The following is a 15,448-nucleotide window of genomic DNA, read 5'->3' as shown; positions in this document are numbered from 1 at the left end:
GGAAGTCATAATGAAACCTATTGTTTGCCCTGAGTCGGGAAAACTCTGAAGAATAACTATAATGCAGAGTAATAATACCCTGTGGGTTCAAACTGAAACTATCTTCTATGCGATTTGCCTGCTACTGCACCTCTCCTTCCATATCTTTCTCTGTCCTGTTTTCCTCAGTCCTTTACCAGTTTCCCAATCTGCTTCTGCCAAACCCTAACAAGGGCAACACTCTTTAAGAAGAATCAATGAAAGAACTTGCTCTCACCAAGAGTAATAAAGATAACTATAAACCATAGACCAATGGGAAAATAACAGAATCCAAAGATAGACTAACCCATATGTGTACATGATGTTTTTAAAAAAGATGCCCTCAGATCAACATATCTGGCCAAAGAAACCTAAAAATTATATGGATAAGCAAAAGCCCAAGTATCTACTCAAGCAGGAAAACAATGTGACTAATTCATGCTATCTGATATCAAGACTTAGAATTATTAGACTGCAGTAAGGAAGACAATCTTACATAGGCTCAGGAATGGATAAACAGACTTAGAGAAGAGAATGAATCTCTGCATGTATGAAAACACAATGTCTAAGATGGCTAGCATTCCAAATCTTAGATTAAAATATGCAGTATTTAGTATGTTGTTATGAATATATAATTAACACCAAAAAAAAAAAAATAGAATTACCACTTCATGCCAACTACAAAAACAATGTTTTAAAACTTCATGACAAAAGCATAGGAGAAATTTTTGTGACTTTGATATAGGAAATAATTTATTAAGTATAAACAAGTAGGCCAGGCGTGGTGGCTCAAGCCTGTAATCCCAGCACTTTGGGAGGCGGAGACGGGAGGATCACGAGGTCAGGAGATCGAGACCATCCTGGCTAACATGGTGAAACCCCGTCTCTACTAAAAAAATACCAAAAAAAACTAGCCGGGCGAGGTGGCGGGCGCCTGTAGTCCCAGCTACTTGGGAGGCTGAGGCAGGAGGATGGCGTAAACCCGGGAGGCGGAGCTTGCAGTGAGCTGAGATCCAGCCACTGCACTCCAGCCTGGGCGACAGAGCGAGACTCCGTCTTAAAAAAAAAAAAAAAAAGTATAAAAAAGTAAAAAAGTAATGCATAAAATGAAATTTAACTAAGGAAATAAATTTAGAACTTATCATTCATAAAACAAAACTTTATAAAGAAACTTCATAAGGAAGTTTGAAAAAGATAAGTCTCAAAATAGGAGCCAATAATTCCAACCATTATTACTGATGGAATAATGGCCAATATGAGGCTCTTGGAAGCTGTAGTTTTGTTCAACACTCTCCTTTTTATGACTAAGATTTTAATTTAGTTTTTAAAATGGAAGCCAAGTAAATTAGTTATTATTACTGTTTCATAAAGTAATATTTTTGTTAGATTTTGTTTACCTATTTAAGGAAGGAAATCAAGAGGAAAAAGTCAAGTAATCTAATTGAAAACGAGGAGGAGTCAATGATATAAAAACATGTATTTTAAAAATAAAACATAAATGGCCAATAAACATAAGAAAATTTTATTATTGCTAAATATAGAAACATATTTAAAACATGGTAAAATATCATTACTCTCATTTCACTGGTAAAAAGCAAAAAGTCTGACTATGCAAAGAAGTGAAGATTTGTTGCTGTGAGGATATTCATCCACAGCCAGTAGGACTATACACTGTAAGCCACTTTGGAAAGCTCTTTGGCATTACCTTGCAAAGTTAAAAATGTGCATATTCAATACAATTTTAATTTTAGTTGTATCTTCCAGAAAAATTATTACACATAGCCAAGAAGACATGTACAAGAATGTTTATGGAAAGATTGTTTGCTATAAGAAAACACTAGAAAATATTCCAGACAAGAAACAAAAATTGTGATGTATTCATATGATGGAATAGGATACGGCATTAAAAAATAAGCATGCCTAAACTGTATCACACATGGATAAATTTACAAATATAATGTTGAGTTATATTTAAAAAGCAAGACATAGAAAATTCACTCATTTTCTTTACTTAACACCAGAGCACTTAACTAAAAATAAACATAATAATACCTACCTAATAGAGTTGTAGTGAAGATTAAATGAGACTATATTTTAAAGGCATAATAAATGCTTAAAGAGGTTTGTCTGTTTCAACTTCATATTCTCAAGTATAAAATAACATAATGTAAAACTGTTATGGAAGCAACATAAACAAAATTGTTTTGAAGAAATGTAATAACTTTAAAATCATTTTAGAAGCATCTCCTCATGTGCATGACTGGTATCATTCTAAAAGTTGTTATTCATGTAACATACAAGCAAAATAAGAGTTTTTAGTCAATGCCAGATATTTTTATAATAGATAAAATAATAATTAATCTGTGTAATAAGAACAGCTATTTCTAATGGCACACTTTGCCATGTATCAGGCACTGTCATAAGAAACTGAAAGTCATTACTTCATTAATTCTCAGAAAAACTCTCTCAGACAGCTAACTTTGTTACTCTCGTTTTACAGAGAAGCAAATTAAGGGTTTAGAAATACATTATTACATTTTCAAAACTCCAAATCGTTTTATTTCCTCAACATAATCACTGATAGCATTTCAAAGTGATTTCTTCCTTCTTTTTCACTAAACATCACATGTAAATTTAATGTTAATTAAGTTTCTCTATATAATGTTTTTAAGTTGTTTAGTTTTCTTAATGTTGGATGTTTAAGATTCTAAAAACTGTAGTCTCTAGTAATAATGCTGCAATGGCTATCTTGGACAAAGAGCTTTATTTTGTACTGTTTTAGATGATGTCTTTAGGATACCTCATGACAAACATACAGATTCTCATTTTTTAAAACTCTTGATGGAAATGGGCAATTTGTTGTCCTGAAAGTCTGTTCTAACATACATTATCATCATAAATGCATACAGATTTGAAAACACATATGTATCTAGATGTACATATATGTGATTTTAATCATTTCAGTATGTTTGTAATATTTATTTTTTGACATAAAATTTGAAAACAAACTAATCTGGTATATGTGAATGAGAATTTCAGAAATGACTGCTAACATCACCCTACAGAAAAAGATACTTTCAAGTCTCTGTTAGGATGGAAATCACTAAAGCAAATAAAATTTCACCATGCAAAGATTAGAAAAACAAGTTTGTGCAAAAGGATAAACAAAAAGCATCAATGCTAATGGAAGAGACAGGTGCTAGACAAGAAAATGAGTGTGTAGAATTGAAGACTAAGGTTTGTTTGGTTTCAAGAAACAAGATGACTAAAAAATGTGAATGATTCCTTTTTGAGGGCTATCAGGGTGAAAGGACTTATAAATGATCAATTTTCTGTTCTATGAAGTTTGAAATGAAGGATTACTTCAACTGACAGACAAAGAGAAAGGTTGCTGAAAAGAAGGCATGCAAATTGGTAGTGGGAAATGACTGTCAAAAAAATAGCATATTTTTGAGGAAATTTTAAGACTTAAAGATAATTAAATATCAATGGAATAGTTAAAATCTAAAGAAAAAAGAGTCAAAGCCAGCAAAGGTAACACATCCCTTTCTTCATCAAATTTACTAAATATTTTTATTACCTAATAGATGGGCACTAAATTTGGTGCTAAATAAGGAATACGTTAGACTTTGTCCCTGTACTATAGAGGTTGAGGCTCTATTGGGAGAGTAAACAAATAAAGGCAGTTATAACACTCGGTGATACATCTTTAGTAATTACAAAAAAATACACACAGTTAGCCAAAGGAACGACCTTATTTAAACTGTAAATTAACAAAGTTGATAGTGTAGACTTTAATTTTAAGATACTAGCCAGTGTTATCAAAAGTGAGCATATAGACAATTTTATCCACTCTTGGTGACACTGTAAATTATTGCCATCTTTCTAAAGTTGAATTTGACCCTGTCAAAAACAGTAAAGTATCTGAAATTTCACCTTCCTTGCAAGTGAAAATTTAGCCTACAACATTTCCATGGAGGTTGGCAAAAGTTTTGAGACTCTTGTAGCCACAATATTATTTCTTTGTTGTGCCAGTTCTCCAAACCCTAATTGGCAGAGAGTGAAGCAAAGATCACATGACACATAATATAACATAAATCGTAATACAAGAGAGGAACCTGAACCTAATTATTTTATGCCGGACAGAAAGTGCCCATTGCTCTGGAAGAAGCTTTATCTCTATCTTCCAAGATTGCTCACCAGACAATCATTTATAAAAAACTGGAGCAAAAGCAGTGAGTGATTTCTTATAAGACACAGATATATGTGAGAAACTCCTGAAAAATTGTCTTCCAACAGATCCTAAATATAAAAAGTCTAAAAAACATCTGATATTGCATGAAGAACAGAATTGTTAAATCAAACTCAAATGAATCAAAGATCTTATTCAAAATGGAAATAACAATTTCAAGTATACAAGTAATTGTGAGGAATGGGAAGAGGTTTGAGAACACAACTATGGCTTTCCAAGTCCTTTCTTGTCACATCAGCGTCTAAGACTAGTGCATAGTCACATTACTTGCAAAGACGAGAGTTGTTTCCATCATAAAACATCTCAATGTCATACTCAGATATTTATATGGCATAGGTGATATATTTCAGGGATCTATTCCCCATAAATATGTTTTGTTTTCTATAATTCTAGGCAGACTGAGTATACCCTGCTAAACGCATTTCTTAATAAAGACTTCCCTGCTGATAAACACCATAATTGGCTTTGCGATCAGTTATGGTATTAATATATTTACTAGATCCTAGGTGAGGTAGGTGTTTTTATTATTCTCAATTTATTTAACTTCTTGGCACCTCAGTTTTCTTACCCACAAAATAAGAAAAATAAAAGCAGATGCTTCACATTTATTAAGTAGAATAGGTGAGTCAATACCTGAGAATGTAAAGCACTTAGAATAGTGTCTCGCATATTCTAAAACCTATTGTTAATGCTACAATTGTAGAATAATAAAGTCCTCCTAGGAAAATGTTTACAATTTTTGATATATTCATACCATAATATATAATACAATCTTTTTCGCTTTTGAAAAATATTTAATGCAATAAGAAAATGCTCATAATATATGGTTAAATAAAACTAGTTTGACTCAAAACTATATTCTCATATTATACCTATTTTGCAAATATGCACAGATGTATATACATCAGCACACATTAAACATACAAAGGAAATCTCCAAATATTAATGTTAATTTTGTTTAGGAGTGGTTTATTCTTCTTTACATATTTGAATATTTCTCATAATTTCCATAATAAATTTTTAAAAGATTAGATTCTGTAACACTTTTATAGAAAAAGTTAACACTGTTGAATGAGTTTTTTAAATAACTATTTAAATTCCATTTGTAATAGTATGTGAACCTGATAAACCCAGGTGGATTCAACTTCCCTTCAAAATGCTTTTCTACCAGTTCTTTCAAATTACACAAAGCACCTATTTAAGATAAAAAATACTTGCACTGTATTATTATAGTGCTTCCACTTTTTAATTGTTTTTGTACCCCCCAAACCAATGCCTTATCTATCCCATTTATAATGCTTTCAATATATGAGACCCATATTAATGTCTCCTACACATTAGAGAAAGTTTCTTCATTCATTCAATAGAAGACGTTTCAATGTAGATTCTCTTTATCCTCCATCAGGAATTTTGAGAGCTATAATACAGGGGTTCCCAACCCCTGGGCCTTGAACCAGTACTGGTCTGTGGCCTGTTAGGAACAGGGCCACAGAGCAGGAGGTGAGTAGCTGGCAAGGCAGCATTACTGCCTGAGCTCCGCACCCTATTAGACCAGCAGCAACTTTAGATTCTCATAGGAGTACGAACCCTATTGTAAGCTGTCCATGCGAGAGATCTAGGTTGCAGGCTCCTTGTGAGAATCTAATGCCTGATGACATGAGGTGGAACAGTTTCATCCTGAAACCATTTCCTCCATCCATGGAAAAATTGTCTTCCATGAAACCAGTCCCTGGTGTGAAAAATGTTGAGGACTGCTGCTATAATAGATAGATCTTTGAAGCTAGACATGTGTAAAAAACCAGAGACTCCATAATAACTACTGTATGAATATTATGAAAAGAAGCTTGATGATAAAGCTGGTCTGTTAAATCCAGAGACTATGTGAACTGGTTATTTGACTTCCTTTATGTTTTCTTGACAAAAGTAAGTGAATTATTTATTTACTTGGAACTGAAGGAAACCTCAGGAATGATCTAATCTAAACTAGTACAGATTAGGGCAATCCAGCCATCATACAATTAAATGTAGTTTATCTGACTAGGTAGCATTTCTTTTCTCTTTCATTGTATAATTCATTTCCTTTGTGAATCTGCCTGAAAGAATTAAGGAAGACAATCTTCTCAGATATAACGTGACCATGCTTTCATTCTTTGGCGGGTAGTAACTGAGTAGCTAAAGATCTCTGCTTCTTCCATACCGTCTGAATACTTACCCTTCTCATCTTACAGACGTGAAAACTGAAATCCAGGGTAGCTATGTGGTTGCTTCAGACAAAAATCATTAATTAGAGATAAAGTTAAGTCAAAGACCATGTTTTTGACATCCAAGTCTATGATATTCTCAGTAAGTTAAGCCAACTCTTTTAAAAACACTATCAAATTAGCTATTTTAATCAATTATAATAGATATGCACACAAGGCATTTTTTAAATTTTTCTAGGAAAGTCATCTGGAATGAGACAGCCAGGTGTAAATATATAAACAAATAGACTAGTTTAATGAGAAATTTAATACAGTAGTCCATCTATGAGGTGAGTCAGTGTGGTGTGTGACCAGGGGTGGGAGATTTTGCATCTTCAATAGCTCAAATGTACTGGAATTTCATTCACAGCACACTGTATTCAGAATCTGCAAGAAGCATAAATTCCAGGTCTGAGTAAATGGTGAAAAAGAGGCAGTGCCTTAGCTAACTCGACCTCAGATTCTAGTAGAGTTTAGAGATGCAGGGTCACCCATGATGCCTAAACTGCAAGACTGGGAAAGGCAGATTATAACTATGCACCTTAAGAAGAAAAGGAAGAAGAAGAAGAAAAATAATTTGTTGACCAAAAATGTAATTTACATTCAAAGATTTTTTTCATAGATTCTGTTAATGAGTGAGGAATACTGAAATATTTAAATATATTTTTTTGGTAGTTCATCAATAATACTGATCACTAGGACTTCTTCAGAATATTTTGATAGGCTACTCACATAGCCTGAATAGTGAAATGTATAAAATGTCATTGCCTATGGGCTTGCTTTATACAGAGGAAAATTGAAAACATAGCCAGCTGCCAGATGGAAGATGTGTTTGCAGAGCTCAGAAAACTGCTGCAGAGCAAACACTGCTTAACAATAGCAACTGGGGCCTGCTTTGGCACTTGTTATCTATTTGCAGTCATTCATAAAACTTTAATGTTTGGACATTAAACAAAGCATAGAAGTGATACAGCTATGGACTGCTAAGTGTTAGTGCAGGATGAAGACCTATCGTTAGAGTTATGAAAAACCACAACAGCACAAGCAGCTATAATGATTTAAGAGAACATGACTGCTGCGTTTCTTTCATCTAAGAGGGTAGAGCTAACTGCTAAATATACAACTTACTTCATATAACTTATTTATGATGTACATGGAATCATATACAGCATCATGCTATCATGTTTTGCAATAATATATTCTGCCATTGGCTAAGTTTCTAGAAGTAGTCTCAGAAGTTATCTTTCCTCAGAGTATAAATATGTAATAATATATGACCCTTGTTTGAGCCTAATTACCATGGATTACTCTATGTTAACAAGGGTTATTTCTCCAGTCAATTTATGATGATGCCTTGTATGATATGGGAGATATAAAAAGAATGTTTCCAAAACAAAATATATAGAGAGGAAGACAGAACTGGGAATCAAACAAAGGAAAGGTCTTTATTTGCCTCTCCATATCTCATTATTTTTTTCATCTATGAAAATTGATAATAGTTCCCACAGTTGTTGGATAGTTTAATAAAACACTACAAATAATGCTCCGATCACAGTCTGATTTATAATAAGATAACAACTATATAAAGAATATTTGATTGTTGCTATCAGGTTCCTTAAGACTTGGAATTACAGACTGTAAGGAGGGACTGATGGTCTTTCCACCAGCATATTCTGGGAGGGACACGGGCCACTGTTTTTCACTCTCTATCCTCTACCTCAGCTCCTCAAAACCTCTCAATATTAGTTATGGCTTATTTAACCCAATTCTAGAAATGATATATGCACACCTGCAGGCTAAACCTCAATCAGTACAGGACCTAGCCAAATACATATTAATAGTTATTTTCCTAGCAAGTAGAATTTGGAAGTAGTTCACAGCTGTCATGACTGATGAACGTGAATCTAAAGCTATTCAAAGCCCCAGATGCTTGGGATAGCATCCTGCTGAAACTTCTTGACCTACACTAATGCTGTGCAGTGTCTCTGCTAGGCTGTAGACTAAACTCCCTCTTATAGTCTGGGAACACTGAGTTTCTGGCCTCAGCTTTTGGTCATTACTCCTACTCCTTACTAATGTCCCCTCTGTTGCTCTCAAATTTATAATGCCACACAAAATGTCTACCCCATTTAAAACAAATTTTTGGCGATAGATGTCCTTTCTATATTGGATTTGAGTTTGAACAGTGTCTCTAGGGCTTACTGTAGATTTGTGGACCAAATATATACTTCGCATTCAACAATTTTTTTTTCTCATGTATCCTGTTAATAAGTGAGAAGTATTTAAATATATGCATATATGTTCACTCTTCCCCAACTTGGGTTGCACCCTCTGTTCTCATTGCACTATTAAACCCACATAAACTGGTTGCACAGTTCACATCCATCTGGTTATTGGCTTTCCATTCTTGGAAGTGCTCCTAGGGTCAATAATACAGCCCAGGCCTACAGTTTAAGACACTCTTGGTTGCTTTATACAGGCTCATTTAGCATAAATGTCATGCATTGGGGGGAGTTAATTGTGGCGTTGGCTTATTATGAAGTTGTTAGAGAAAGTTTGCTTACATTAACAAACTGGTGTTCTACTGAGATTAATCTCTTCATTTCTATCATATGCTCCACATAAGACAAATAAAACATTTTAAATGAAAATCACCATAGATTTCTTCATAGGTAGTAAAAGAACTCACCCCAGATTCTGCAGGAGGGAATAGTATACTCTACAATACAATAGCTTGGGAAGAATAAGAAAACACATTCTGAGTCAATGAAGAATGAATATCTGACTGTCCTATACAGAAATGAGATATTGGACTGCATTATGAATACTTATAGCAAAGGCTAAACACTTCTTTAGACAAATTTTATTTTCAAAGACATCTATACATAAACATGTTATTTAGACTTCTTAACAAAACATTATTGGCCACACCCCCCTCATCTGCATAAATTTACTTGACAGAAACATCTGAATTATGAATGTTTAGGTAGATTACACTTTTAGAGTTTAATACATTTGAAAACGTTATGTAAGATCAGTAAGTTTTAAGATCACTCCATTATAGAGAAAGATACAGGAAGAACTAAAGAGATTTTTCTGAGTTTCTAAATTTCAGAATTTAGAATTTAGAATTTAGAAATGTCTGAAAAGAAATTTCTGTAAAGGTGATGTATATATCTCAGTAGTAGGAACCTAACAGATAAATATTTCATAATAAAACCAAAACTAAAAGAAGCTCAAATTGGCTAAGAAAGGTCATAAAAATGACTCAATTAATTGTCAAGTTAACTGATAAATATTAATTACAGCCCATTATGTGTCAGATTCTAGGAGTCACAACTTGGTAAAACCTCAAGTATTGCTCAACAGATTTTGGGTGGGAGGAGCCATCTCTGCAAAGAGAGAGCACTCTGCTGAATAAGGAGTGAAGTGACTAGTCATACCTTTGAATGCATCATCTATATCTAATTATTCTCATTGTCTTTCTTCTCCTTGCCCATGTTTGTAGCTACTGACTGGGATCAACAAAGAGTTGCAGTAGATTCCCATGATTGAAAAAATGAGAAAGAAAAGGGTCAGATATATTCCTCTCTTTCTCTTATTCCTTTTTATTGCATATTTCCCATTATATTTCTCTCTTTTTTGTCTCCTTTTGTCTATTCTGCTTCCTCCTTCACCTACCACCTTCTCCTTTTCCTCATCTTTCTTCTGTCATCTTCATTATCACTTCTTTTTCCTCTTTTTTCACCTCTTCTCAACTGCAAAAGTATATATCAAACTTTTATATATCATTAACAAACAAGTTTGGAACAATTATTCAAGATCTTCAAAGGACTCATAGGTCAAGATATAAAAAGATCACCGTCAGGAATATTTTAAAGCCTTTATCATTGACATGATAAACAATGTCAGCTCCATGTAATGACCACCAGAGAAACCTAGTAATTCAACAAAATTGAATTCATTAAACATTGAAGCAAAGAAGATCACCACCTCAGTAGTCTCAATAGTGTCTCAAAAGGAAGGAATTAAGGAAGGTTTGGGGCTTTGGGGTTTGGGATAAAGTGATTTGAAGATAGCTCTTTCAAGATGAGGAACTAAATTAGGATTTGGGAAAGTTTGTCACATATCATTTAGAATTGTTTCTCCAGCAAGTAACGGATCTTAAAGTAAGCCTTAATAATCAAACTATTGCTCTAATAAACAAGCTGTCTGCCCAGGTGCATGAACTGTTGTCCATATCACTCACCTAGATAAATTAGTTTGCAAAAATTTCTTGAAGCAAAAAATAAAATATATTGGCTTACAGGTTTATCTTCCTGATTAAAAATTTCCTGATCAAACAGTTAAATTGTATTGACACAGTTAGTCTCACTTCTAGTCTCAATAGTTATGTGAAAGAAGTAGCCTTAGTTCTTACACAGGCGTGGATGTAGTTTAACACAAAGAAACTGCTTTTTTGGTCAAAATATTGGGTAAATTGCCCCACAACATATTCTAGAAAAACAGTAAAATATCGGCTTTATCAGTTCTCAACCAGGGAAGGTACTATATCCCAGGGAGTATTTGGAAATATATCAGGCACACTGTCTACATTTACAGAATAGTTTCCAGAGATGCTGTTTTAATCCATTTGTTTTACTATATAGGAAATACCTGAGACTGGGTAATTTATAAAGAAAAGAGATCTAATTGGTTCATGGTTCTTCAGGGTGTACGAGAAATCTGGTGCTGGCATCCGCTTCTGGTGAGGACCCCAGGAAGCTCACAATAATGGTGGAAGGTGAAGCAGGAGCAGGCACATTACTTGACAAGACTACTGCCAGAAAGTGAGGCAGGGAAGGTCCCAGACTTTTAACCACCAGATTTTACATGAACTAAGTGAGAACTCACTTTTCACTGAGGGGATGGCACCAAACCATTCATGAGGAACCTGCCCCCATGAGCAATCACCTCCCAACAGGCCCCACCTCCAACACTGGGAATCACATGTCAACATGAGATTTGGAGGGTATTAACATCCACACCATATCATATGCTAAATGAATAGAAACATGCAAGGCAGACCCACACAACGAAGAATGTTTCTACCTGAAATGCCAACAGACCCTGTTAAAAACAAGGACTGAATGATCATAATCTAAGGTAGAGTTTCAGTTTAAAGACCACATTCTAAATACAGTATACAGATTAGCAGCTTGCTATTTTTAACTTTCATTAACATGCCAGGAATTTCTGTTCCATTAACATGCCAGGAAGTTCTGTATGTTCATTTTCAACTTTCCATAAAAAAAACTGAATGAAGAACTAGGAAGACATAAAATAAAGCTGAAAGGGATAGCCAATATATAGGATACACAATCAAAATTCAAACTTTTTCTCAAAAACTAAACTAGAATAAAATAAATGGGATATTTTATAGCTAACATATAGAATTTAGTGTACACTTACCCCAAAAAAATTTAAGTTGGCCTCCAAAAGACCATCCTTAGCAGTAGTTTGAGCATGGAATGTTTAGAAATTTTAGCAGTTCACAATTTCATATAACCTAATAATTGGTGAAAATTGGACCAAATTATTGAAAGAACATTAGAGTTTCAATTTTGAAGCACATTACGTTAATTGTAGGACATTATGTGCATTATATTTTATGAGAGACATTAGCAAATCAAGATTAAGTAGGAGAAAGTAACCAAGATGATGAAGGGTATGAAGATCATAGCACATCTATACTAATGAGAAATTACTCAAGTCAGTGAGGTCATTCAGCTTAGAGATATAGAGATATAGAAGCTAACGAGAAATTGTCTTTGACAATATTTTAAGGAGCATCATCTTAAAAGACAGATTTGACATCATTCTAGAGTCTTGCTACTCAAAGTATGGTCCACAGACGTGTAGCTCTGGAATCACCCAGGAGCTTACTAGAAACACAGAATTACAGGTCCCATCCCCAACCCATTAAGGTAGAATTTGTACTTTAATGAGATCTCCAGATGACTCAGTGCACATTTATGTCTGAGAAGTAGTCACAGATGTGTTTCTCAAACTTTTATAGAAGCAATAGTCACCTGCTGTATGCGATAAAATGAAGATCTAGACTGGAACTCGCACTTTCTGGTTTAGAATTTCCAAGGGAAAAGATCAGCTAATCTGCAGGTTTAGCAAGTACACCAGGTGACACTAATCATGCAAGTTTAGGGAACTCTACTCCAATTCAAATAACTAAATGTATACACGCTATTAAAATGAGCTAGATTTTGACAGGAGTTTCTAAAATTTTATCCTGTTGGAAGAGGGAGCTTTGGGAGGTATTGAGTCCTGGTCATAGACCTATTATAAGTAGAGACTGACCATCTGTCAAAAATCACAAAGCAGGAAAGTTTGTTCTCTGTTGGAGGTAGAACTGGATGATTTTATATTTCCTCCCAAATACAAAAATGTAGATTCTCCTATATGCAGCTGTGGTTTCTCAAGCCAATTTGTGGAGACACATATAGCAATAAAAGCCAGAAGCAAATCAAGAATATAAACTTTGACCCCCATTTCTGTGGTCCATTTCCACTGCCGCCTTTCATGAGCATTTGCTAGTAATTCATCTAAACTGTGATCCAATAGCACCAAGAACTGAAAATGAATCCATGGGTCCAGGAAGTAATTAAGGATTTCTCTAGTGAGCTCAGCTTGAATTAACTTCAAGGAGTCTTGTAGCTGCCCAGATTTTTCACACCAAGTCCTGTCATGATGCATAATTTAATGCTGTAATTTATTCACAGTAATTCTTATTAAATGAAGCCCAGTGGCAGTTTTACCATAATAAGAAAAGGAAGTATTGCTTGTTTTATTGCGAGAAACAATGTTCACTGAGGTAAAAAAAAAATCGAGATTCACCTATGATCTGTTAATATATATGTAATTGTTATGTGGAGTTCTCAAATTGAGCAGCTACAAGAGTTCTCAAATTGAACTGCTATGAAATTTCACCCTTATTTCTCTTTTATTACTCTGGTTGTTTGGAGATAAGATTCAATTAAAGTTTGGCCATTCTGCCTCAAACTCTAGCACTAAGATACGCCACTTACTGAGGAATTTTCAGCAGATACGTAACAAAATCAGACAGCCATGATTTCATTCAGCCTTGTTCTCTCTCTTTTTCATGTAGTATTAAGCCTGTTAGGAAGTAGAAAACAGTGGTTCTGAATAAGGAGGAAGAGGGAAGCAAAGCGGGGAGAATCTGACAGATGTGGAAACTGGCTTTGCCAGTTGAAGTGTTGGACCTAAAATGTATATACCCATTTCTTGATGACAGTATGTGTCACTTGTGTGAGTATGAGAGTTGCGTTGGTGGTGTTGCTTGACCTGAATAGAAGCATAAAGAACAGAGAGGAAATACAGTAGACTCTGAGTTGCTGAAAGTCATTTGCTAATAACTATTTTTAAAGAAACAGTCTTTTCTTCCAAGTTTCAACTTAAGAAATAACACTAAACCTGTCTCAATGAGTGGCTTCCCCACCCACCAGTCATTTATGCTAGAAATCTCCAAGTCGCACTCAGTGCTCCTTGTTTCCCAATCCCCACAACCAATTGTTTACCAAGTCCTCTTTATTACGCCTATGAAAATTTCCTATATATAGCACCTCCACTGCAGCCTAATAAGTTCATAATTTTATAACACAGAAATTTAAATAGCACATCATCCTTCGAAAAGCTCATCCTCCAGCCTAATGAGTACATAATTCATCCATTCATTTAACATATTTCTATCACTTTTGTACTGGACACTATCTCATGAAGGAATTAGAAAGTAAACCAACCAGTGTCTCTGCTAATCAAGAAATGGGTATATACATTTTCCCAGACTTACCTGATCAAATTACAGAACAAATCTCCCTCTCCTCTCTCTCATTTAAATCTCTTCCCTTTCCTCAACCAATGAATGTTACCAAGATAATCTTTAAAGCAAATCTTACTCTAATGAACTTTAAATGACTTCCAATGGGCTGAAAAAAAAGTTTTCCAGTATGAGTACTAATGAAAATCATCTGAATTATTTGGGGAAAAAGAGAAAGAGAGAAAAAAATAGAGAAATAGTAGCATAAAAAAAAAGAAGGAAGGAAGGAAAGAGGGAAGAAGAAAGAAGGGAGGAAGAAAGGAGGGGAAGAAGGAAGGAAGAAGGGAAGAAAGGAAGGGACGGAGGAAGCAAGGAAGGAAAAGAAAGAGAAGTGGGTAAGGAAGGAAGAAAAGAAGGAAGGGAGGAAGCAGGGGAGGGAGAGAAGAGGAAAAAAAGAAGATTAACCCCAGCCCCACCTCCCTATCAATTTGTGTTTTGTAGGTTTGGTGCAGGGCAAAGGAAGTTGGCTTTTTACCAGACTCTCTGGGTGACTCCTATGACCAGGTAAGTCTGGGAAATACCAGGCTAAAGAGTACAGGCCAAAGTATATTAATTGTCTTTCAAAATCCTCCACAATCTGCCCTGTATTTTGTATTTTGTCTTCTGCTTCGGTCATTTGCAAATCTTGCTTGCAAACCATAATTAACTGTCAGGCTTTGTAAACAATCCACATCTGTTGGCCTCAACCCTGGATCCTTGGAGATCACGAATCTATAGATCTAGGATATGTACTTTCAAGAGTCTAGTAGGTGATTCTGAGGTGCAATTGAAGTTTAAATCTGTTGCCCTAACCACATTACATTAGACCAATACTTTTCTCCAACAGCCAATCCCTTTCCTCTCACCATCAAATTGTTAATTATTTTTTTCTCTGTGGTATATCCTACTTTTCTTTCTTTTCTAAACCAGGAAAACATTTTTCAAAACCCTCTTTAAATATCACCTCCTCTGAATACTTCTGTTTCCCCCTCAGCCCACAGCCTTTGAGTTTCCATAACCCCTGGCTTACATTGCTAGGCTCTTATTGCACCATCTTGTGCCTATTTG

Source organism: Rhinopithecus roxellana, chromosome 16 (assembly GCF_007565055.1).
Source record: "Rhinopithecus roxellana isolate Shanxi Qingling chromosome 16, ASM756505v1, whole genome shotgun sequence".
Taxonomy (NCBI): domain Eukaryota; kingdom Metazoa; phylum Chordata; class Mammalia; order Primates; family Cercopithecidae; genus Rhinopithecus; species Rhinopithecus roxellana.
The sequence above is the reverse complement of the archived record's forward strand: the minus strand, read 5'-3'. Positions refer to the sequence as shown.